Source organism: Bos indicus x Bos taurus, chromosome X (assembly GCF_003369695.1).
Source record: "Bos indicus x Bos taurus breed Angus x Brahman F1 hybrid chromosome X, Bos_hybrid_MaternalHap_v2.0, whole genome shotgun sequence".
Taxonomy (NCBI): Eukaryota; Metazoa; Chordata; class Mammalia; order Artiodactyla; family Bovidae; genus Bos; species Bos indicus x Bos taurus.
Genome location: NC_040105.1, coordinates 80269747 through 80293451, shown reverse-complemented (window position 1 = coordinate 80293451; position 23705 = coordinate 80269747). Strand labels below are relative to the sequence as shown.

The 23705-nt window shown below is 38.4% G+C and overlaps 1 protein-coding gene across 5 annotated transcripts in view; it reads left to right on the top strand.

Annotated features, from left to right (window-relative positions):
- Positions 1-23705, top strand: part of PLS3 (plastin 3) — a 96824-nt gene that overhangs the window by 23057 nt on the left and 50062 nt on the right. The window lies entirely within an intron of this gene.

Below are 23705 nucleotides of genomic sequence, written 5' to 3'. Positions count from 1 at the left end.
GAGAGTCTCATTTCTTATTTTTTTTAAGTTTCCTTTTTGTATTTTCTTTTCATGCCATTTTCCTTTTTTCCCCTTAAAATTGCATTATCATAATTTGCAATTCATTGGATCAAGTTGTGCTTTGAAATACTGTAAGTACCCCTTAGAATGGTCGTAGTAGAGACATTATACCCATTTTAAGCAATTGATTACATATATGGACACAGACATCCTGAGCTCCTTGGGTGTAAAAGGCAGGTTTCATAAATCTTTCTATTTCCTGATGCCAAATAGTACAGTGCCTTTTATAGAGTGGATGTTCATTCAGTGTTTGTGCAATGAATGAATATGAGCCAGGAATTTTATTTTTGTTTTCCAAAATACCAAATACTTTATAAGCTCAAGGAATTTTTAAAATACTTATTATTATGGAAAATTTTAAACATACAAAATAAAATAGCATAAGGAACCCCCTCAGTTTCAACAGTTTATCAATATCTGATGTTCTTTTATTTCATCCTTTCTCTCCTCTTCTTTTATTTAGTGATTTTAAAAAATATTTATTTTCTTTATTTGACTGCATCAGGTCTTAGTTGTGGCATGTGGGATCTTAGATTTTCATTGTGGCATGTGGGAACTTTTAGTTGCAGCATGCAGAATCTTTAGTTGCAGTATGTGGAATTTTCAGTTGAGACATGAGTACACTTAGATGTCACATGAGGGATTGAGCCCAGGTCCCCTCCTTAGGGAGCCTGGACTCCTAGCCACTGGACCTTCAGGGAAGTCCCTCCCCTTCATCTTTATTGTTGTTTGGGATTTGCTTTAAAATAACCTACTTATTATTTCACACATAAATACTATAGTGTTCTTCATTTTTAATATTTTAAAGTAGTAATAATTTCTGCATTTCATACAGAGTTTAACTTTCAAACCCTTTCTTTTCTAGTGTATGTGTCAGAGAAGGAAACTCCTATTGATTATAAGAAGAAAAATCCATTTGCTACATATAAGCTGGATATTTTTAAGTAGTTTTGTAACAAATATATTGCCTTTCTTAATCTTTTAAAAAAATATATTAAAAGTTTGTAAAAACTACATTATCATCATAAGCCCCTGTCTCAGGGACATGAACCTGATTCTGCAAAATGTTCAGAATTGATATTAACGAATTAGTTTTTCTTTTAACAATTAAACAGCACAGAATACATGTTAAAACTTATTCTGGTAATTTCATTCTCAGTTTTAAAATGTCTTGTTAAAAACCTATGGATTTTATGTTTTTTTGTTTCTCTAAAATTGGATGACTCCGTCGTAAATATTAGTAAATAATAAAGCACTAGTTATCAATAAAGAAGTATGCCATATAGTCCCTTGGAGATCAAAGTTACTTGTTTAGTGACACTAAGATGTTCTTTGCTTTTTCAATGTACTGACAAAAGCAATAGTGGGTAAAACTGCTGGTGCCCTAGCATTCAAGGCAGTGGCCCCACACTATATTAGTAGTCTTTGTATTCAACACCATACCCATCCTGTTAGGAAAAGACCTACACCATGTAGTTCATTACTGAATGTTCTTGATTAAGAAAGAATTGATTTTATTAAATCTCAGCTCTTGGGTATACATCTTTTCAATAGTGGGTTTGATGAAATGGGAATACATAAAAAAATTTCTGCTGCATATGGATGTACAGTGATTGCCCTGAGGAAAATGTGAAGTTGTTTGAATTGCAAGCTAAACTAGCCATGTTTTTAAAAAAAAACAGAAAATGAATTTTACTTAAAAGAGCAAATGACGCATTAACTGATTATTCAGAGCTGGATATTTGGCAGATACATTATCAAAAATGAATCGTGTGCTAGTCACGGCAAGGAAAACGACTGAGGGTATTTGTTGCCAATGATAAAGATTTCAAACAAAAATTCAAATTCTTGAAAACTTGCATCAGCCACCATACATCAATACTTTGACTTTTCTAATGAGGTTGGGGGTATTTTTAATGAAAGTGACTTGTTAGATGTTGTAAAATGAAGTGTGACAACATTTGGACAATCTGTATTAGTTCCATATGATCCATGCATGATGTTATGAAATCAAGCACTTAAAATCAATCAATCAAGTAAAAGGTCCATTTAAACTACAAGACAAACCAATGGGTTTTAGTGTAACAGTATGAAAAAGTCATTGATTTGGTATCAGATTCCACACTGCAACTAACATTTAAGAAACTACAGCTGCCCCAGTTTTGGCGTGGTATTAAGAAGAATATCTAATTATCCGGAAAGGCTCCTAAAACACTTCCTTTTTCCAAACAATATATCTGTAGGAGGCCACATTTTCTTCCTATACTTAAATCAAAACAACATTGCAACAGGCTGAATGCAGAAGCAGATATGAAATTAAACAAAAATGTAAACAATATCCTCTTCTCACTTTTTTTTTTCCCTGCAAAACCTTTATTTCTTTTTGGTTCAGGGCTTGGGTGAGGGCCCCAGGGTGGTTTAAAAAAAACTGCCTAGACACATTTGTGAATTTGATCTTGTTGCTCATCGATCCTTGCACGCTTCTCTTCAAAGGTTGTAATAGCAGCCATTACTTCTGACACATCGGGGGGAAGTTAACATTGTTTTTAAATGTTTGCTTATTTCAAATTGAATTAAAATGAAACTCAGTAGAAAAAGAAAAAAAAAAAAAAAAAACTGCCTAGTGGCTGCAGGTAGTGGTTCAGGCAACAGCCCTGACTTCAGGGGGATGCAGAGGCGCCCCTCAAAGGCCACTGGGCTCTAGAGACTCCAGTTGTACTTGAGGGTGAGCCCTTGGAAGAGCTACTGGCTCAGCTTCACATCCCCCCACCTCGTCCCCAGTCTATGGGGGTTGGGGATGGGGCTGATCAGGTGGTTGTAATCTACTTGATGAGTTTCATTTACTCCTCCAGGAAACAGCTCTCTAGGAAGTCACAGGGATTGCGGTCTGTGCAGCCAGAACCCAGGGCATGCAGGGTCTGGCTCAGGTTCTTCTCCAGGGCCATGGCAGTTTCCTTATTGTCCAGAGTTTTATTCCATTCATCTTGGGGACGGCTTCTGCACATGCTAGAAGAGAGCATGGGATACTGCGCTGGTTTTGCATTTTCAAGAGACACTGTGCACCCTTGCCCTTTTCCACAGTGGACTCATGGAAGAAGTGGTCCACACCCTCCAGAGCTATATCTTTGTGGTGGAAACAGAAGCCCAGAGAGAGGTAGGTGTAGGGGGACCCAGATGCAGGATGATGTAGTGGTTGACCGCAGCTTTCATCTCAGTGAAATAATTCTGACCAATCTGGGAGCTCATGGTTGATAAGCAGTAAGGTGCAAAACCTCAAAAAAAAAAAAAAAAAAAAGGTGTTGATTGATTCCAGAGGCCAAGGATGGCAGAGTGGTTGGTTCCTAAGATTACGACTGGAAAAGAGGTTGAGGGTGACCAGAGTCTGAGAAAGGGGGCTTCCCTGGATCTGTTGCATCCAAACACAGTTGAAGCAAGAAACATCTACAGGAGTGCCACATGCACTGTCTCCCCCCACTAATTTTTTTAAGGTAGTTTTCATTTTTAAATGTTATTTATATTCAGATGCAGCAGGTTTATCATTGTTTTTAAATAAATATCTTTAAAATCTCCTAGTTGTAACTTCTAATATGATAATAAACACTGATTTAACCCACATATTCAAAAGCTCTTTGAGATCCTCAGGTCCTGAGGCCAAAAAGTTTAGGAGATGCTGAGTTAATTGGGTTTTTTTCGTTTGTTTCCTGTCCTTTCCTGTTTCCTTTCCTTTCCTACCCTTTTTTTGAATGAGAGACCCTCAGAATAAGAAGGTCTGGAGCACCTGAGTTATTTCTTTATATGATTTTAATAGCTGTGAACAGAACACAGATGTCTTTCCCCCATTTCATTGAGATATAATTGACTTATAAAATTGTATTAGTTTAAGGTGTACAGTGAGATGATTTAATGTATGTATATATTGTGAAATGTTTCCTACAGGTCTAGTTAATATCCACCACCCCAGAGTTTCAGTGTTTTTCCCCTGTGATGAGAACTTTTAAGATCTACTTGCTTAGCAACTTTGAAATACACAATTCAGTATTGTTAACTATGTATAGTCACCATAGATGTCTTCCAGATCAGTTCCTTATCCCATGTGTAGTTCAGTTGATAATCTGGAGGACCTGTGCTTTAAATCCTTCTATTTATTTCAACCTTTTGTTTTAGGGCATTAAGATAAGGTATATAATTTAATATGTAATAAGACATCCTGTTTTTAAATGTTGATTACTTTGTTATGCAAATACAGAACCAACAAATATTTTCTGTTGGAGAGATACCCCTTGGAATATTGAAATTAAGATGTTCTTGTGGCTTATTTCTCCCTCAAATCATCACGTAAACCAGATCTACTTGATTGCTGAAACTGACATATCCACTCAACAGGAAGTTTGTGTACCTAAGACTGTTCCTAGTATAAATTTCCTAAATTTTCTGATCTAGCCCAAAATTACAGTAGCAATATCCTGCATCTTAATTTGATACCTGTTTTATGTTAGATCCCTTTGCATTATTTGTTTGTTTGTTTTATAACTCATGAAGATGGGTAAAGTCCTGTTCCATTAAAGAACAATAGATGAGTGTTATTGAGGTGTGGCATTAAGTACAGTGGGAGAGGCCTCCATCGTATGTGTCAGACATGGAAAGAATATACCCGGTACTGGGTGTGGTAGAGAGAGGATGACGTTTGAATGAAAGTTGGAAGGGACTTTAAAAATACTACATCTAGGTCTTGTGTCCTAACTGTGGATTACACCAATCCATCTACGAAACTCATGAAACTTTGGGTGTGTCTCTTTCCTTCCTTTCCACCCAGGAGGGTGTGTAGGTCCACAGGTGCATGTGTGTGAACTTTTAACTTTATGGATTTGTTGGTAACATCTGAGAGAGAGCGTGAGCTTTACGTGTACAGATAAAACACGGGTTGGTTTCCATTGGCTTTCCCCAGCATTCATCATGATGGATTTGGAATGAAGTATAAAACTTGTTTCATTCTGTGGCCTGCTTATAAAAATGTGAAACGTATTACACAACTCTTGCCACCATCTATTCCCAAACCAGTTGTCATTACCCATAGTAAAAACAGATGCTGTTCACATATATAGTCACACACATGCACAAATACAAACACTGATACCATCCCTCCACCAGCCCCACACACCTGTGCATAACTCTTATGATGAGACATTTATAAAATTGCTGAAACTGGCTGAACTACTGATGGGATACAACAGTCTTAGGAAATGTCCTGGTATTTTACCAAGAAGTGCGTACTCAGTTGTTCAGTTGTGTCCAGCTCTTTCCTACTCCAGGGGATCTTCCTGACCCAGGGATCAAACCCACTTTTCCTGCATTGACAGGCAGATTCTTTACTGCTGCACTATCTGGGAAGCCCCTTACTAAGTAGAAGACATCCGTTTTTAAAAAAGAGTATCCATTCCTAGAACTTTCATCGCAATATTTTGCTGTCGAAATGATTTCTATTATGTTATGATGCTGCTGCTGCTGCAAAGTCACTTCAGTCGTGTCCGACTCTGTGCGAACCCATAGACGGCAGCCCACCAGGCTTCCCCATCCCTGGGATTCTCCAGGCAAGAACACTGGAGTGGGTTGCCATTTCCTTCTCCAATGCATGAAAGTAAAAAGTGAAAGTGAAGTCATTCAGTCATGTCCGACTCTTTGAGACCCCATGGACTGCAGCCTACCAGGCTTCTCCATCCATGGGATTTTCCAGGCAAGAGTACTGGAGTGGGGTGCCATTGCCTTCTCCGATGAATAGACTTTAAAATCAGTGCTTGGGTGTTGACAGATTTCACTGTGATCAAAGATTAGCCTTAGAGTTCAGAAAGCTAGAAAGCATATACATTTCAGATGACCATGAAAGCAAAAAGCAAGTGACCTGTTTCTGGGTAGCATGATCATTGAAGTTCATAGTACTTGGGACAGTGTTGTAAAGTGACAAGTGTAGCCAAGTAAAAGGTAAGGCAGGGAAAACCTAACATTGCTGGCCTGGTACTGATACCATTTTCTTAGTGGAGGCAGTTGCCTATGCCCCGGTTTTCCCTGGAAAAACCTGATACACGTATGCCCTTTCTTCTAGTTAGCTCAAGGTGCTTGAGCATAGCTTCAGTTTAGTTCAGTTCAGTTCAGTCACTCAGTCGTGTCCGACTCTTTGCCACCCCATGAATCGCAGCACGCCAGGCCTCCCTGTCCATCACCATCTCCAGGAGTTCACTCAAACTCACGTCCATCGAGTCGGTGATGCCATCCAACTGTCTCATCCTCTGTCGTCCCCTTTGCCTCCTGCCCTCAATCCCTCCCAGCATCAGAGTCTTTTCCAATGAGTCAGCTCTTTGCATGAGGTGGCCAAAGTATTGGAGTTTCAGCTTTAGCATCACTCCTTCCAAAGAACACCCAGGACTGATCTCCTTTGTATAGGTTGGATCTCCTTGCAGTCCAAGGGACTCTCAAGAGTCTTCTCCAACACCACAGTTCAAAAGCATCAATTCTTTGGTGCTCAGCTTTCTTCACAGTCCAACTCTCACATCCATAAATGACCACTGGAAAAACCATAGCCTTGACTAGATGGACCTTTGTTGGCAAAGTAATGTCTCTGCTTTTCAATATGCTATCTAGGTTACTACCCCACATAATCCCTGACTGGCCACAGGCAGCTAGAGCTATCCTTCTTTCACAGATGGTGAAACTGAGACCCAGGAAAGTTGGAGAGGCTTTCTTTAGTGAGTCAGCAATGAAAACAGATGGAAAAACACATCCTCTGACTCTGACACTCTATGCCTTCTGTTTTGGATTGTGTTGCCTTTTGATATTTCATGCAGTTTTTGTGATTGGTGAAATAAAGTGCTTGCATTAAGGAGACAGAGTATAATCCAGTGTCTACTAATGGTGGTTAGTGATGAGAATAGGAGTACACTTTTGCCTCCTAATGTGATGTGTCCCTATCCTTTTTATAAGCGAGTGTAACACAAATCATCTCCTTATTCTGAGAATTCAATATGTTATCTTAAAATGCTTCACTTTGTTTTATATTATTTACAAAGGACTGGTGGATCTATTATCTCACTTTCATACTTGTTAAGTAGATAAAGCAGATGGTATTATGCATATAATATACCAGATAGATGATAACAGTGGCTGCCACTTGCTGAGCACCTTGCTGGAACCAGACCCTGTTATGTACTTATCTCATTTAATCATCATCAACACCCTTTGAAGTACATGGAATTAGCTCCACTTTTATAAATATGAACCTGGGGCTTGGAGAAGCTAAGTTGTGTGATCAAGGTCACAAAGATTTCAAGTCTGTCTGATTCCTAAGACCCGGATGCTCCTGTTGCACTCCATTTCCTTTCAAGTGACTGACTTGCTCTATGTCCGTCTTAGACATGATCTCCGGAACCTAGGTCAGTACTTGTATTGATTTATTGTTGTCTCCCATAAAGGGCAAGAACTCACAACTCACCAGTTGCTTCATTGAGCAAGTAACTGATTAGAATTGCTAGACCAGTTAAACAAAATTCAATAATAAGCATATAGCAGTTACCACATACCTAATGCTTACCATGTGCCAGGCTATGATCTAAAATTTGAACACACATTAAATCATTTAAGCATCACAACAATGTACAAAAGTTATTATTAAGTGACATAGTTACTATTATCATCCCTGGATGAGAAAATAGGAACAAGAGTTTAAGCAGTTTGCCCAACGACAATGTAGAAAATTGTGGAGACAAGATTTGAAGCAGTCTGGCTCAAGAACGCTGAGCTACTCAACAGTACTGCCTTTCAATAGAAAATTCAGTTCAGCAAGTGCTAGCTTAGTTCCTGTATGCTGTGCTGTGCTTAGTCGCTCAGTCAGGTCTGATTCTTTGCGACCCCATGGACTGTAGCCCACCAGGCTCCTCTGTCTACGGGATTCTCCAGGCAAGAATACTGGAATGGGTTGCCATGCCCTTCTCCAGGGGATCTTCCAGACCTAGGGATTGAACCCATGTCTCCTGCATTGCAGGCGGATTCTTTACCCTCTGAGCCACCAGGGAAATCCCTTCATATATGCTGCTGCTGCTGCTGCTAAGTCGCTTCAGTCGTGTCCAACTCTGTGCAACCCCATAGACGGCAGCCCACCAGGCTCCTCTGCCCCTGGGATTCTCCAGGCAAAAACAATGGAGTGAGTTGCCATTTCCTTCTCCAATGCATAAAAGTGAAAAGTGAAAGTGAAGTCGCTCAGTCGTGTCCAACTCTTTGCAACCCCATGGACTGCAGCCCACCAGGCTCCTCTGTCCATGGGATTTTCCAGGCAAGAGTACTGGAGGGGGGTGCCATTGCCTTCTCCGTTACTATATGCTAGGCTGGTAAAAAATAAAATTCTTATACTTAATAGGTTACATTTTCAACTCAAACAAGATGTAGATACTCACAGTAAATGCTCTGACATCTAGCATGTGACATGTAAGCCTTGTATGAAGACATGAATAAGTATGGCTCGAGATGAATAATTGAACGTTAAACGGTCTGGGACAGTTAATTTGCCTTTCTAATGTACTTTCCTGGAGAAAGCAATGGCACCCCACTCCAGTACTCTTGCCTGGAAAATCTCATGGATGGAGGAGCCTGGTAGACTGCAGTCCATGGGGTCGCTAAGAGTCGGACACGATTCACTTTGACTTTTCACTTTCATGCATTGGAGAAGGAAATGGCAACCCACTCCAGTATTCTTGCCTGGAGAATCCCAGGGACAGGGGAGCCTGGTGGGCTGCCGTCTATGGGGTCGCACAGAGTCGGACACCACTGAAGTGACTTAGCAGCAGCAGCAGCAGCAATGTACTTTCCTAGGGACAACTGACTTTGCCTCTGGGGGAGAAGCTGGTTCTTTGTGTTCTAAAATAAGCAGGTTATTTGGCTAATGTTTAAACTTTAAATAGGTATGTGGGTTGCAGCTATTTGACCTGAAACAACTTAAAATTCCTTTGTGTTTTTTGCATGATTTCAGCAGAGCTGTAAAATTCACTTTTCTCTAAATGTTGTGAAGTTCAAACTTATTAATACTTGGCAAAATACTGTGAGGCTGACAGGAAGGGGATTCATAAGTATTGTATCATTCCTTTGTCAGGGTATTCTTTCTCTAGCAGGAAGTGTTATGACTTGCTCTGTAAAGTTGCAGTTGTAAGAAGAATGTTGGGTTTCCAGACTGGCAGTTTTGGGCGTGGGAGGTTCCTTCTATTAGTACTGTGAAAAACAGGCTTGCTCTCGTCCCAGAAGAGGAACTATTTTAATATTTCATTAGGCTCTAACTTTTATAGTATGGAATATTTAAGCAGAAATTGAAACATCTTGAAATCCATATTATGTGTTTGGGTAGCTATACATTTGGAGATGCTTTCTAAATCTATATATTCAAATAGAAGCAAATTTGTTCTAAAAGAAAATTCTGAAGTTTAGAATCTGACATTTTCTAAATATATATGTATATTCTGTATTTTCTTTATTTGGGGAATATTTTAGGGACTTTTTACTTTTTAAAAATTGGTTTTGTAGGCACTTCACTGGCAATCCAGTGGTTAGGACTTTGTCTTCTAATGCAGGGGGTACTGATTCGATCCCTTCCTGGGGAGCTAAAGTCCCACATGTCTCATGGCCAAAAAACCAAAACATAAAACAGAGGCAATATTGTAACAAATTCAATATATGCTTTAAAAATGTTTTTAAAAGTTGGTTTTGTAATCCTAATTATATAGCTGTATCTATCTAGTCAGATGCTCAAAGGTTTAAATGACAGATCCTTACTTTATATCTTGGAGGTGAGGCAAAAGGGGATGGAATTACAAATGCCTTTGAGCCCTGTTAAATAGTTTTTCAAAAATCTGTGACCTAGAAGTTGAGGGCAGCTATCATGACAGAATATGACAAACAGTTGTTCTAGTGTTTATTCATACTTTAATACATTGAAAATCATTGGTGATGAGATTTTGGTGGTGTTAAATAACATGGTAATGATACTGGTTTCTGATACTCACAGACTCCACCAGGGTTTTCTATCACATAGTGGTCACATAAGCATTATTTCTCTTATTTCAGAATAGCTGGTTATATAAATCTCGACTCTGAATCAAGGGCAACCTCTTAGTTGTTCTTACTACAACTCAAATGAAGTAAAACGTGAAGAAACAAAATAATCTAGTTTTCTCGATGTTAATCGAGTACCTTATTTGAGAATATATAAGCAAAGTATGTTACACTACAGGAGACAATTTCAATGACTAATAGAATAAACTTTCAGCTTAGCTCAAAGTCTAAGCTGAAATTTTATCTCTAGTGATTCTGAGCTGTACATCACAATATTTTGTTTTGAATTAACTAGTCTGATCTTGCCCTGTGAGAGATATATATCTAAAGGTTGCCCTTGGCTGCGGTGTTAATTTTCATAGGAAAGGAGAATGGAAATACTCCTCAGGTATGAAGGTTAGTTAATTTCATTAGAAGCAGATATATTTTTTTCATAAATCATTCAGATATTTTTGGAAAGTGTAAAAGTTTACTTAGGCAATGAGGAAGGGATTGGACCTTTTAAAAAAAGAATATGGTATTTCAATCCAAGGATTTAATAATTCTTAGCTTTGTAAAGATGGAGGAGAGGTATAACTTTGTTGTATCTTTGGATTTGATACAGTATTCTTCATAACAGGAAATGGGGGCTTTTTGAATATGGTTAGGATGTACATTAAATGAGTACAACACTCTTGTCTGGCAAGAATTTAAAGAATGTCTTCAATATGACAATTGATTTGACTTTTTCTGTTGGAAAAATTATTAACTTATTTTTAAATAGTCATTGCTTAAACATCTTATTTTTTTATTAACACAAAAAGAGGAAAGGAAACTTTTACTTAAAATGGAAGTATTTGATATTCCTCCAGGAAATGACACAGGATTGGGCACTCTTTGGGGTTTAAGTGACTCATAGATATCGGTACTTGAAAAACAAGATCAATTAGAATCTAGTTTATGCTAGATTCTAGAATAGAAGAAAGTTTATTTCCAGAAAGTGAACTCATTTAATAGCTACGTAGGGTGAAATCATTCACTAGATGTCTGGCGTTTACTTTAAAATAATTCAGGGAAAAGAGAGGGGGTGAGAGAGAAGGAGAGGGAGAGCACACAGCTGAAAAGAGGACAGGTAAAGAGAATCAATGGGAAAATCCTGATAAATGTAGAATCTCGATAATAGGATTGTGGGTGATGTACAATTTTCTCTTCTGTATATCATAATAAAAATTTTAAGTATAGCTTTAGTTTGCAGCAATTTACATCTATTTCTAAATGATACTTTTATCTGTAATTTGCAGGTTTGTCAAAACATGATGTGTATTATTGTAAAGGTGAAATGTGCTGCTTGATTGTCAAACTTGTTGCCAAGCAAAAACTGTTTCTGAAAGAAAAAAAAAAAAAACACTTTCTGTTTGACTTTCAGTTAAATTCAAAGGACAGGTTGCAAACATCTTGAAGAGTTTTGTAGTATCTTGAAGTATTAAATAAGAGTAGACAGTTAAACCATGCTAACAGGCCAAGTGCATGTGAAGAATGTGGGCGCACTATTATGTCTGAAGTGTTTTGTTCCCAGCTTTCTTTACAGAGTGTGCATTTTTGAAACCACGCGAGACAGCTATTTAGCCTGCATTATGTTTGTTCCCTTTCCCTACTTGCCAACATCAATTTATTCAACAAACATTTTGTAAGGGCTTATTGTGAGCTAAGATACAAAGTCAAATAAGATACCAGCCCTGCTTTCAAGGAACTCACAGCCTAGCAGAGGAGATAGAGAAGCAGATGGTTATCACACACTGAGGAGGGTGCTGGAATGGGGGAAGGGGAGTCACTGGTCAGCAACCAGAACCCTATGCCGTGTCTCCTTTAAAACAACACAGATACAACAGTTGAGGTGGTTTAATTGATTGTAGGTATTGGAGAAATAGGGAGAAGACTAAGATGGCTCAGTTTAAGTCTGTGTGCCCCTGCCCCCATGTGTCACTGTGCAAATAACAGCCTCCTTGGCTCCCCTGCCCCTCTTAATAAACCTTCACCCTTCTCTCCTGCATCTGCGGGCCTTGGTCGAGCAGCATACATGCAGAAGATAGCAATCTCTTCTTCACATCAACTAGTAAGCTAATGTTTAAGTGTCCTTGATGTTTTTGGATCCAACCAAGAAAAAATTGTAGCTATATGCAGGCAGTTACTTGGGGAGAGTTAGCCTTCAGTCCCTGATAGAACCTTCCAAAGTTCATTGCTCAATTGATTTGGAATTTGAAATGTATTTTGTCATGTAAATAGTAGGTAAGATTTGTTGATGTATGGCAAAACCAATACAATATAGTAAAGTGATTAGCCTCCAATTAAAATAAATAAATTCAAATTAAAAAATAAAAATAAGTAATAAGAAATTAAAAAAAAAAAAAGATTTTTTTAAGGTCACTTTACAAATGTCCCTGAAATGGTATGCTATGTCACCAAAATGATGTTTTCGGGTTTGTATTATCAGGATCTAAAGGAATTGTAGAAACATAGTTGCTAAATGTATCCAAATCAGCCAGCTGCTTTGTTCTCTACTTCCGACTCTTGTACAGCCTAACAGCATATATGTGTGTGCGTGCATGTGCGTGCATGCTCAGTTGCTCATTCATGTCTGATGCTTTGGGACACAATGGACTGTAGCCCACTTGGTTCCTCTGTCCATGGAATTTTCCAGGCAAGAATACTGAAGTGGGTTGTCATTTCCTTCTCCAAGGGAACTTCCTTACCCAGGGGTTGAACCTGTATCTCCTGCATTGGCAGGCAGATTCTTTACCACTGTGTTACTAGGAAAGTCCATATATAACAGTGCTTCATGGGAAAATACTATCTGTTTTATTGGGAGTTATCTAGCAATGTCCTCTTGTGTAGTTTACCAATTTGTGGCTGAAATGTCAAGTAGAATTACCAGAGGATCTAGGCCAAAAAAGCAACCTAGGTAGGCAAAATATGCTCTACTTGTTGAATTTTGCTTTCATCATAGAAGCTTATTCTCTACTTGACTGTAATGAGCAATTTTTAATAATGCTGAAATAAATTCTGGAATAATAAACAGTAACATATTTCACCACTTATTCTGTCTGCTTTCACCTTTCCTAAACTTTCAGGGCTAGGAACCTATAACTTGAAACAGGGAACCTGTGACACAGGTGAGACCATTTAGAGAGTAACTCACTTGTGACTTTCAGAGCAGCAGATGATTGAGAAAGATCATATAAACTCTTAAACTGCTACAGTTCCTCCTTTACCAAGATTCCACTAAAGTTTTCTAAAAGGAAGCAAACAAAACTCCAAGCTACAGTCACCTGGAGAAAATAAGCTATAAGGTTAAAAACTAATCATTAAAAAAAAAAAAAAAAGAAAGAAAGAAAAAAAACTATGGGTACCACAGTGATGGCTCTTGTGTGTTAAAAAAAAAAATCATATACTCAAAATAAATCACACTGATACTTGAGTGTGTGCTTATATTTATACTAAATTATTAGCACTGATACAATGAGAATAGTTGTTTATAGTAGTTAGCATATAAGAGGCTGAAATTAAGCCATATTAAATACAGGGAAGCAGAAACATGTCATATATAGGAATGAATGTCCCACAAGAGAAGGTCAGCATTCTTGTCCTTATTTTTAAAAAGTCTGGCCTGTTTTTTGGTCAGTACCCACTTAACACCAATGTTTGGAAGAAAGAATGTTTAGAATGCTTTCATATATAGTCCCTACTGAACCTGTTGCCGATTATCTGTATGTTTTACACAGTTACAGTTTTGGTGATTTCAGTTCAAGGATTAATTGAATCCCTTCTTTAAATAATGAAAATGAATTAGCATTAGGTAAAAGGGTTCCTATCTTCATTTTCTGGCAACTTTTTATATTTCTCAATATCATGGTCACATTTGTTAAAAGTTTTGTTTTTTTTGGCTGCACCTGGCAGCATGTGGGATCTTAGTTCCCTAACCATGAATCAAACCCATGCACAGGGTCCTAACCACTGGACACCAGTGAATTCCTGGTTAGGAATTTTTTAATTATCTTCCATAGGATATAATAGGCATGTACCTTCTTTCCATAAAGCACTGTGTAGCCTCTTCATTTTCATTTTTATGGTAAGAGTAGTTAATTACCTTCTCTCTCACATACTCTTTATTTTATTTTATTTTTTTTACATTTACTGCACAGCTCTGTTTTGGGCAAAGTCACTTAATTACTGTAGGTTTTTGTTTCTTCCCTAATTTCAGTAATCATTGGATATTGGGAATACTGGGAATTAACACCACCCTCAAAACATTGCAGTCGGTTGGAATATGTTTCGAGGCATACTTCTGTACCCAGAGTCCAGCAAAAGATTATCATTGTGGGAATATCCGAGAGGAAGATGAAGTTTAGATTCTGTTCTTGAGAAACAAACAATCTTGAAATAAGACATCAGAACAAGTAATTAGACAAGTATTTGTGTGCTGATGGTGAAAGAATGGTTTTCTTTGATAGGGGAAGATTATTCTCTTTGACCAGGTTTGAGGATCTGTGTGGAGGAGGCAGATGAACTGAATCTAGTAGGATAATGGATGTCCCAGCCAGACTGTCCTCACCCACTTATATAACTATAGGAGGATGTCTGTGATTAAATTGCTGAATTTTGTGGTGACATTCTAAATCCTGTGGGAGTTGAAGAGAAAGATCAGCAGGGGTGTGTAGTCATTGGAAAACATGGTTTGAGAGAGGATGAGGCTTCTGCTGAAACTTGAAGGATGAGTAGAATTTGGGTAAGGAGATAAGAGGAATAAAGCAGAGGGCATTTTAAGTCTGAAAGGTAGATACAGAGAGAGGGAGTTCTTACTAGGAGGGAGAGATAGAAGTAGTGGGGTTAGGATAAAACAGAAGGTACTGATGTAGGAGTAGGACATGTTCAGGAGAATGGTGCATGCTTGTGTGTGCTTAGTCGCTTTAGTTGTGTCCAACTCTCTGCGACCCTATGGACCATAGCCTGCCAGGCTCCTCTGCCCATGGGATTCTCCAGGTAAGAATACTGGAGTGGGTTGCCATTTCCTTCTCCACAGGAGGGTGATAGTGATCAAAAAGCTAATTTTGAGTGTTGTTGAAAGGTTAAACTGGTTAGATGTGACTAATAGGAATGCCAGAAGAGCCAGAATACCTGGAAAAGTTTAGACAAGCCATTTCAGCATAATAATTATAGCTTCCTGAAATGAGACTGACATGATCAAAATGGTTGTGAACCCTAGATGTGGACCTTTTTTGATTCAAGGTATTTACCAAGAGGGTCCTACTGTATATAGCAAAGGGAACTCTGCTCAGTGTTTTGTGGCAGCCTGGATGGGAGAAGAGTCTGGGGGAGAATGGATACATGTAAATGTATGGCTGGGTCCCTTTGCTGTCCACCTGAAACTATCACACTAGTTAAATTGGCTATGAGTGAGTGAAGTCGCTCAGTCGTGTCTGACTCTTTGCAACCCCATGGACTGTAGACTAACCAGGTTCCTCCGTCCATGGGATTTTCCAGGTAAGAATACTGGAGTGGGTTGCCATTTCCTTCTCCAGGAGATCTTCCTGACCCAGGGATTGAACCCAGGTCTCCTGCATTGTATGCAGACGCTTTACCATCTGAGCTACCAGGGAAGATACCTCAATGCAAAACAAAAAGTTTAAAAAGAAAATAAAAGATTTATTGAGAATACACTTGTGTCCCTGTGTTGTGCTAAGTGCTGTGGTGAATACAGAGATGAGTAAGCTGTGTTACTACTTAAATAAGTTTATAGTCTTGTTGGGGAAATAAATTCACTCACTAAACTGTGATTGAGAAAGCTATAATACAGCATAACAATTGAGAATGCTGACTCTGGTGTCAGGTGGAGTTGGGTTGAGACCTAGGTCTCCCTCTCTTGAGCCATGTGACTGGGCAAGTTATTCAACTTCTGTAAGCCTGTTTGCTTTACTGTAAAATGGAAATAACAGTATTACATGGTTCACAGAGTTTTTCTGAGAAGTGACTTTACATAATGTATAGCACAGTTCATTTAAATAATAAGTCCTCCATTAATGTTAACTGTTATAATATAAGCTTACAATGATATGTTATTATATTATCTTAGTTACGATTATTACCTACTCTGTAGCCACTGTGAGAGGGGCTGGGAATATGAGGATGAAGGAGAAGCAGTCCCTTCCATCAAAAAGCTTTTGTATAATAGTATTAAATGTTATCCTTTTGTGACTGTATTTTCCCATTCAAAAATTGGTACATATGATCTGACAGTAAGATATTTAAAATTATAGGTATCTGAAAGGATTCATGCTGGCTGTAATAGAAGAAAACATACAGTTCTGTGAGAGTCCTGGGAAAAGATAATTTTTCCCTCAGATGGGGACCATCCAAGAGGCTTTCTCAAAGATTCTTCTGAAGAGTAGATGGGAGAGTAGATGCCCTGATTGGGGCAGAGGTTATCTTTATAGAGTGATTCCAGGGTGTGTAGTGCATGTAATGGGAAGAAACATTGGGAAGATAGTTATCAATACAGAAAAGTGTGTAGGGTTCTTGGATATTGTGCCAAAAAGTTAGGACTTGCTTTCATAGGGAATATACCTTAGATCTGCTCTTCAGGAAGTTAGCAGCATAAAGATTACATAGGAGGAAGATTGGACTGTAGATAGATAGACTAAAAGGTTTTAGAAAAAGCTAGACATGAAGTGATAAAGGGCTATGATAATCCAAAGGGTTTAGTGATTTACCTCAATCTCCCTTTGTTTCTTGTGTCCAAACTTCTTGAATTTATAAACCTGGAGATTGAGGAAAGTTGAAAAGGAGACTGAATTTGACGGCAGAGGTGTTCGAAAAGGGGAGAAATAACATCGAAAGTTCAAATGTAAATACTTAGACTTTCCTGACTGGGGTTTTCCTCTTTGACCTTCCTTCTCCCTTGGCCAGAAGATTAAGTCCAGATTTTGAGTCTCAGCCTTCTAAATTAGACCCTGACTTTCTGCTCCAACTGTGTTTGTCACAAACCCTAGGCACAGTGCTCCAAGCACACTATCTTTCTTTAGCGCCAGAATATCATCTTCTCTGTGCCTAGAGTGCCTTTACCAGTGATATCTGTCTGAGGATGTCCTCCTTATGTTTTAAGATAAAGTTCAAAAGTCACCTTCTCTGGAAAACTTCCTGAAGCCCGTCACTGTCACCCTACCACTCAGTAACTAGCATGATGGCATTAATACTATGTCTTTGTTTTCCATCTTTGTCCCCTCTGGACAGTAAAGTCTTCGAGAGGATACTTTGGATCCTAAATCTCTATATATGCAGCACCCAACATGGTGCCTGGTACATATTAAACATTCACTTAAGGCTTGAATATAAATGAATAAGTTGGGTGAGTATGATAGACATTCAAGTTGAAATCTTCTCAAGTCATTTGGAAACATGTCACTAGAGCTTGAGTAATCAGAGTGAGAGTGGGTGAGCTTTAACTCATAGGGTTGCATGCCCATCTGACCTGGAGACTAGTGCTGTTGACTTACCAGTTAGGGAGGAGGCAGGGTGGCAGTTTCTGTTGGTACAGTTAGGTATGTGAAGTGTGGGTGTTCTGAAGCATTGCCTGTTTTGGACAGAGGAAGGTGACAAATACACAAATACAAATAATGTATTCTTCCATGTTTTATCCACCTTCTCTTCTTCATGATTTGAACTTATTAGCTTAACTGGTGTGTGTGACCAAATGGCTGATTTTAAGTCATCAGCCTCACTTTCCCAATTCTGTTTACCTGCTAGTGGCTGATGAATAGCCCCTGCTTTTATCTTATAGTTCCTTTCAATTTCAAGAAAAAAATACAAAATTCACAATCAACTCTTGATTATCCATGGTTGATTTTCCCACTGTGTGTGCCCTGCTGCCTGAGTCACGGTTGGTTGTGATTGACACAGATTAGAAAATTTAGTCTTCTGCATTCCTAAAGTGAATCGCTTTAGGGGATAAAAACAGGCACTCTCTCCTCCCCCCCCCAACTCCCGCCGCCTCCACCCCCCATCAAATGCTTTTCAGAATTTGAGTAATTGTTTCAGGTAGTTAGTTGTAGGTACACCTTTCTCAGCAAAGATTTGTATTCAGGGTTTAAGTATAGTTAAATGAGCCAGTGGAATGGTTTTGTAATTGCTGTATTGTTAGTCAAACACTGTAATTAGGGATGACTTCATAGGCATAAGATTCCTCTATGGGAGACGCCCTGAATTCAGACTCAGTTGTATACCATATCCTTTTATGAAAAACAAACAAACAAAGTTTTGTTTGCTTTTGTTTCATTCCCTTATTTAAAAATCTGTTTTCCTGTCTCTCGATGTTTAAGGAGAGAGAAGGTTTGCTTTTTTCCTGCTATTTTCCCTTTATAGAAAAGGCCAGCACTGGAGCTAGGGAGGAAAACAGATTTTGGGACAAAGTGCTCTGCAGATGACAGAATTCAGAAAAATGCAGAGACCTTGGAAGCTTTTATTTTTGATTGGTATTTCATTTGGCTAAATTTAAATGGAGGGAAAATATATAAATACATTTATTATTATTTTTTTAATATCAGTGCCTGCTCTCTCTCCATATAAGTAAAGTTCATTTTTTTTTTTTTTTTTTTGTGGGAAGACAGACTGGGGAAAAGGACACATTTCAACATATTTCAACAGTCAGACTTTCTTTTTGCCTACCAATCACATACTGTGAAATTTTATTCAGCAATAATATTTACCTTTTACCTCTTCACCTTTCATTTTTCATTGCTCACAGGAAAAAAAACTGCAAAGTAGGAAGAATGTGACAGTATTGACAAGCTGTTAACTATTTTTTAAGTGCTGAACTGAACTGAATATAATTAAAAAAAAAAAAAAACTCTCCTGGCCATTCTTCAAGTTGTGTTTGGAAACTGGCCTTATGCAGGAGCCAAATTGACTCATGGATAAAAAGTGGCTGACAAATTTTCATTAGTCCCAGCCTTCTTAAATTACTTTGACTTAAAGGCTTATAGTTTTTATATATGAAGGAGATCTGTCATACTCTGCAGTTGATAATTATAGGGCAAAAGACATAACTTTTTGTATATTTTATTTAAAAGGTTCTTCTTAGTAGAACTCATGCCTTATATTTATACATAGCCTCTTAATTACTTAGGAATTGATTTGTTTCTCTTTTTCTTTCATTAAGGATTTGAAGTTGCTGTATAATGCTTAGTGGTTTATAGTGTACCTTCACATACCATCTTTAATCTTCATCAGGACCCTAAGGAAGTAGTTATTATGGCTGTTTTCAAAGGAGGAAACCGAGGCTTAGATAGATTAAATAAACTCACTCATAGACACACTGCTAGGAGGTCTCAGAGCAGGGACAGATTGATGTCTTCTGATTCCACATCTCTCAGTCTTCCTGTGTTGACATACTACATCCTTGGGTGGGGAACAAGTTTGCTGCAAGTATGCAGGATTCAATCAAGGTGTTTATGGGGCAATAATCATCTGTTTTGCTTCCTAAACCCCAATCTGGAATGTTTTACTTATTTTGAGAGAAAGAGTACAATGAATGTCCTATAAAGAGGGTAGTGAAAGTGAAAGTGAAGTCGCTCAGTCGTGTCCGACTCTTTGCGTCCCCATGAACTGTGGCCTACGAGGCTCCTCTGTCCGTGGGATTTTCCAGGCAAGAGTACTGTAGTGGATTGCCATTTCCTTCTCCAAGGGATCATCCCGACCCAAGGATCAAACCCAGGTCTCACGCGTTGTAGACAGCCTCTTTACCGTCTGAGCCAAAGAGGGTAGAGCTTTCAGTAATTTTAATTTGTACAGTTTCTAAAAATCTGATATTCCTGGCTGCTGCTGCTGCTGCTAAGTCGCTTCAGTCGTGTCCGACTCTGTGCGACCCCGGAGACGGCAGCCCACGAGGCCCACCCTGTCCCTGGGATTCTCCAGGCAAGAACACTGGAGTGGGTTGCCATTTCCTTCTTCAATGCATGAAGGTGAAAAGTGAAAGTGAAGTCGCTCAGTCGTGTCCTACTCTTCTCGACCCCATGGACTGCAGCCTACCAGGCTCCTCTGTCCATGGGATTTTCCAGGCAAGAGTACTGGAGTGGGGTGCCATCATCTTCCCTAAATTATTTAAATACGGTATTTTCTTCTAAGATAGTACTTAATTGCTGGATTCCATCAAGTACCCATAAGTAATCTTAAGGACAAACCTTTTTTTTATTCATGCTGCTGCTGCTAAGTCGCTTCAGTCGTGTCTAACTCTGTGCGACCTGAGACAGCAGCCCACCAGGCTTCCCCGTCCCTGGGATTCTTCAGGCAAGAACACTGGAGTGGGTTGCCATTTCCTTCTCCAAATTTTTTTTTTTTATTCATAGTGAGAAAAAAATCTGCATTAAATAGTTAATTTAAATATTATGATTTTTGTCAACTGAGGTGTGTATTGTGAGGCTTTTAAATTTTGCATTGGATTTCTTAGTTTTAGTTCAGGTGCTTCAGGGTAGCATTTATTTATTTACTTTCAAATAATCATAAATAAAATGGAGTTTATTTAAGTGGGAGACTCCTAAATTAAACTATGTTGTTATCCTGAACGAAACAAATATTCTTTGGGTAATATATACGTGTTACAGTTCTTTTAATTCTTAGTCGTGTCTCTTCTTGTCTCCTGTAGCTGAAAAATCTGAGCTATCAGTGTAAAAGGGGTCACTTTAGGCTTTCATGATGGTATTTAGACAGGAATAAGAAATTAGGAAACTTGAAAGTGTATTTTGTGGTTTTTTTTTAATGATGCATTTTATTAATTATTTTAAGTAAGCATGTGCCTTGAAATCATTTCTATGAGATGTATGTATATCCTAATTTTGCAGGATGAACAAAAGTGCTACTTTCTTGGCCTGCTTGAGATGAATTTAATAATCCTTAAAGTTTTCAGAGTCTTTCCCCCATATCTACCTTTTACTGCAACCACTAATTCACTTTGTGTCAAATCATAATTATCTACATCTTTGTCTTCCCCAGATTGTAAATACTTTGAGGGCAGGAACTAGACATATAACAGAGACCTGGGTAAAATTGTGTGAGGATAGAAGTGCATATGTGTTAAGGGAGGGGTATAAAGAAGAGGGAAGACATTTCTACCCTGTTAGCCCTGCTGCCTGCAAAGGGGAGAACTGGGAGAGAAGGACTGATTCAGAACCCACTGGTTAGCCAGAATGAAAGGTGCTGCAGGTTGGGGCTGGGGCTGGGTATGGGGTGGGTGGGAGGTACATGTCCAGAACCACTTTTGCCTAATTTTCTTTTTTATAGAAGTGATATAACAATATAAGAATAATATATACTTTTTTTTAAATTTTTTGGAACTCTGCATCAGATGGGTATACCTTTCCATTTCTCCTTTGCCTTTTGCTTCTTTTCTTTTTTTTAAATTTAAATTTATTTATTTTAATTGGATGCTAATTACTCTACAATACTGTACTGGTTCTGCCACACATCAACATGAATCTGCCACGGGTATACAAGTATTCCCCATCCTGAACCCCTCTCCCACCTCCCTCCCCGTACCATCCCTCAGGGTCATCCCAGTGCACCAGCCCCAAGCATCCTGTATTGAACCTGGACTAGTGATTCGTTTCTTATATGATATTATACATGTTCCCATGACATTCGCCCAAATCATCCCACCCTCTCCCTCTCCCACAGAGTCCAAAAGACTGTTCTATACAACTGTGTCTCTTTTGCTACCTCGCATACAGGGTTATTGTTACCATCTTTCTAAATTCCATATATATGCATTAGTATACTGTATTTGGTGTTTTTCTTTCTGGCTTACTTCACTCTGTATAATAGGCTCCAGTTTCCTCCACCTCATTAGAACTGATTCAAATGTATTCTTTTTAATGGCTGAGTAATACTCCATTGTGTATATGTACCACAGCTTTCTTATCCATTCATCTGCTGATGGACATCTAGGTTGTGTCCATGTCCTGGCTATTATAAACAGTGCTGCGATGAACATTGGGGTACACGTGTCTCTTTCAATTCTGATTTCCTCGGTGTGTATGCCCAGCAGTGGGACTGCTGGGTCATAAGGCAGTTCTATTTCCAGTTTTTTAAGGAATCTCCACACTGTTCTCCATAGTGGCTGTACTAGTTTGCATTCCCACCAACAGTGTAAGAGGTTTCCCTTTTCTCCACATCCTCTCCAGCATTTACTGCTTGTAGACTTTTGGATAGCAGCCCTTCTGACTGGCTTGATATGGTACCTCACTGTGGTTTTGATTTTCATTTCTCTGATAATGAGTGATGTTGAGCATCTTTTCATGTGTTTATGTATGTATGTCTTCTTTGGAGAAATGTCTGTTTAGTTCTTTGGCCCATTTTTTGATTGGGTCGTTTATTTTTCTGGAATTGAGCTGCAGGAGTTGCTTGGATATTTTTGAGATTAGTTGTTTGTCAGTTGCTTCATTTGCTATTATTTTCTCCCATTCTGAAGGCTGTCTTTTCACATTGCTTATAGTTTCCTCTACATATAAAACTCTAAAGACTCCACCAGAAAATTACTAGAACTAATCAATGAATATAGTAAAGTTGCAGGATATAAAATCAACACACAGAAACCCCTTGCATTCCTATACACTAATAATGAGAAAATGGAAAGAGAAATTAAGGAAACAATTCCATTCACCATTGCAATGAAAAGAATAAAATACTTAGGAATATATCTACTTAAAGAAACTACAGAGCTATATATAGAAAACTATAAAACTCTGGTGAAAGAAATCAAAGAAGACACTAATACATGGAGAAATATACTATGTTTATGGATTGAAAGAATCAATATAGTGAAAATGAATATACTACCCAAAGAAATCTATAGATTCAATGCAGTCCCTATCAAGCTACCAACGGTATTCTTCACAGAGCTAGAACAAATAATTTCACAATTTGTATGGAAATACAAAAAACCTTGAATAGCCAAAGCAATCTTGAGAAGGAAGAACGGAACTGGAGGAATCAACCTGCCTGACTTCAGGCTCTACTACAAAGCCACAGTCATCAAGACAGTATGGTACTGGCACAAAGACAGAAATATAGATCAATGGGAAAAAATAGAAAGCCCAGAGATAAATCCACGCACCTATGGGCACATTATCTTTGACAAAGGAGGCAAGAATATACAATGGAGAAAAGACAATCTCTTTAACAAGTGGTGCTGGGAAAACTGGTCAACCACATGTAAAAGAATGAAACTAGAACACTTTCTAACACCATACACAAAAATAAACTCAAAATGGACTAAAGATCTAAACGTAAGACCAGAAACTATAAAACTCTTAGAGGAGAACATAGGCAAAACACTCTCTGACATAAATCACAGCAGGATCCTCTATGACCCACCTCCCAGAATATTGGAAATAAAAGCAAAAATAAACAAATGGGATCTAATTAAAATTAAAAGCTTCTGCACAACAAAGAATAATATATTGTTAAAAAACATATATTTTGGATTATTATTGACTCACAAATTGCCCAAACAAGATGGAAACTTTAGAACTGAAGGAGAG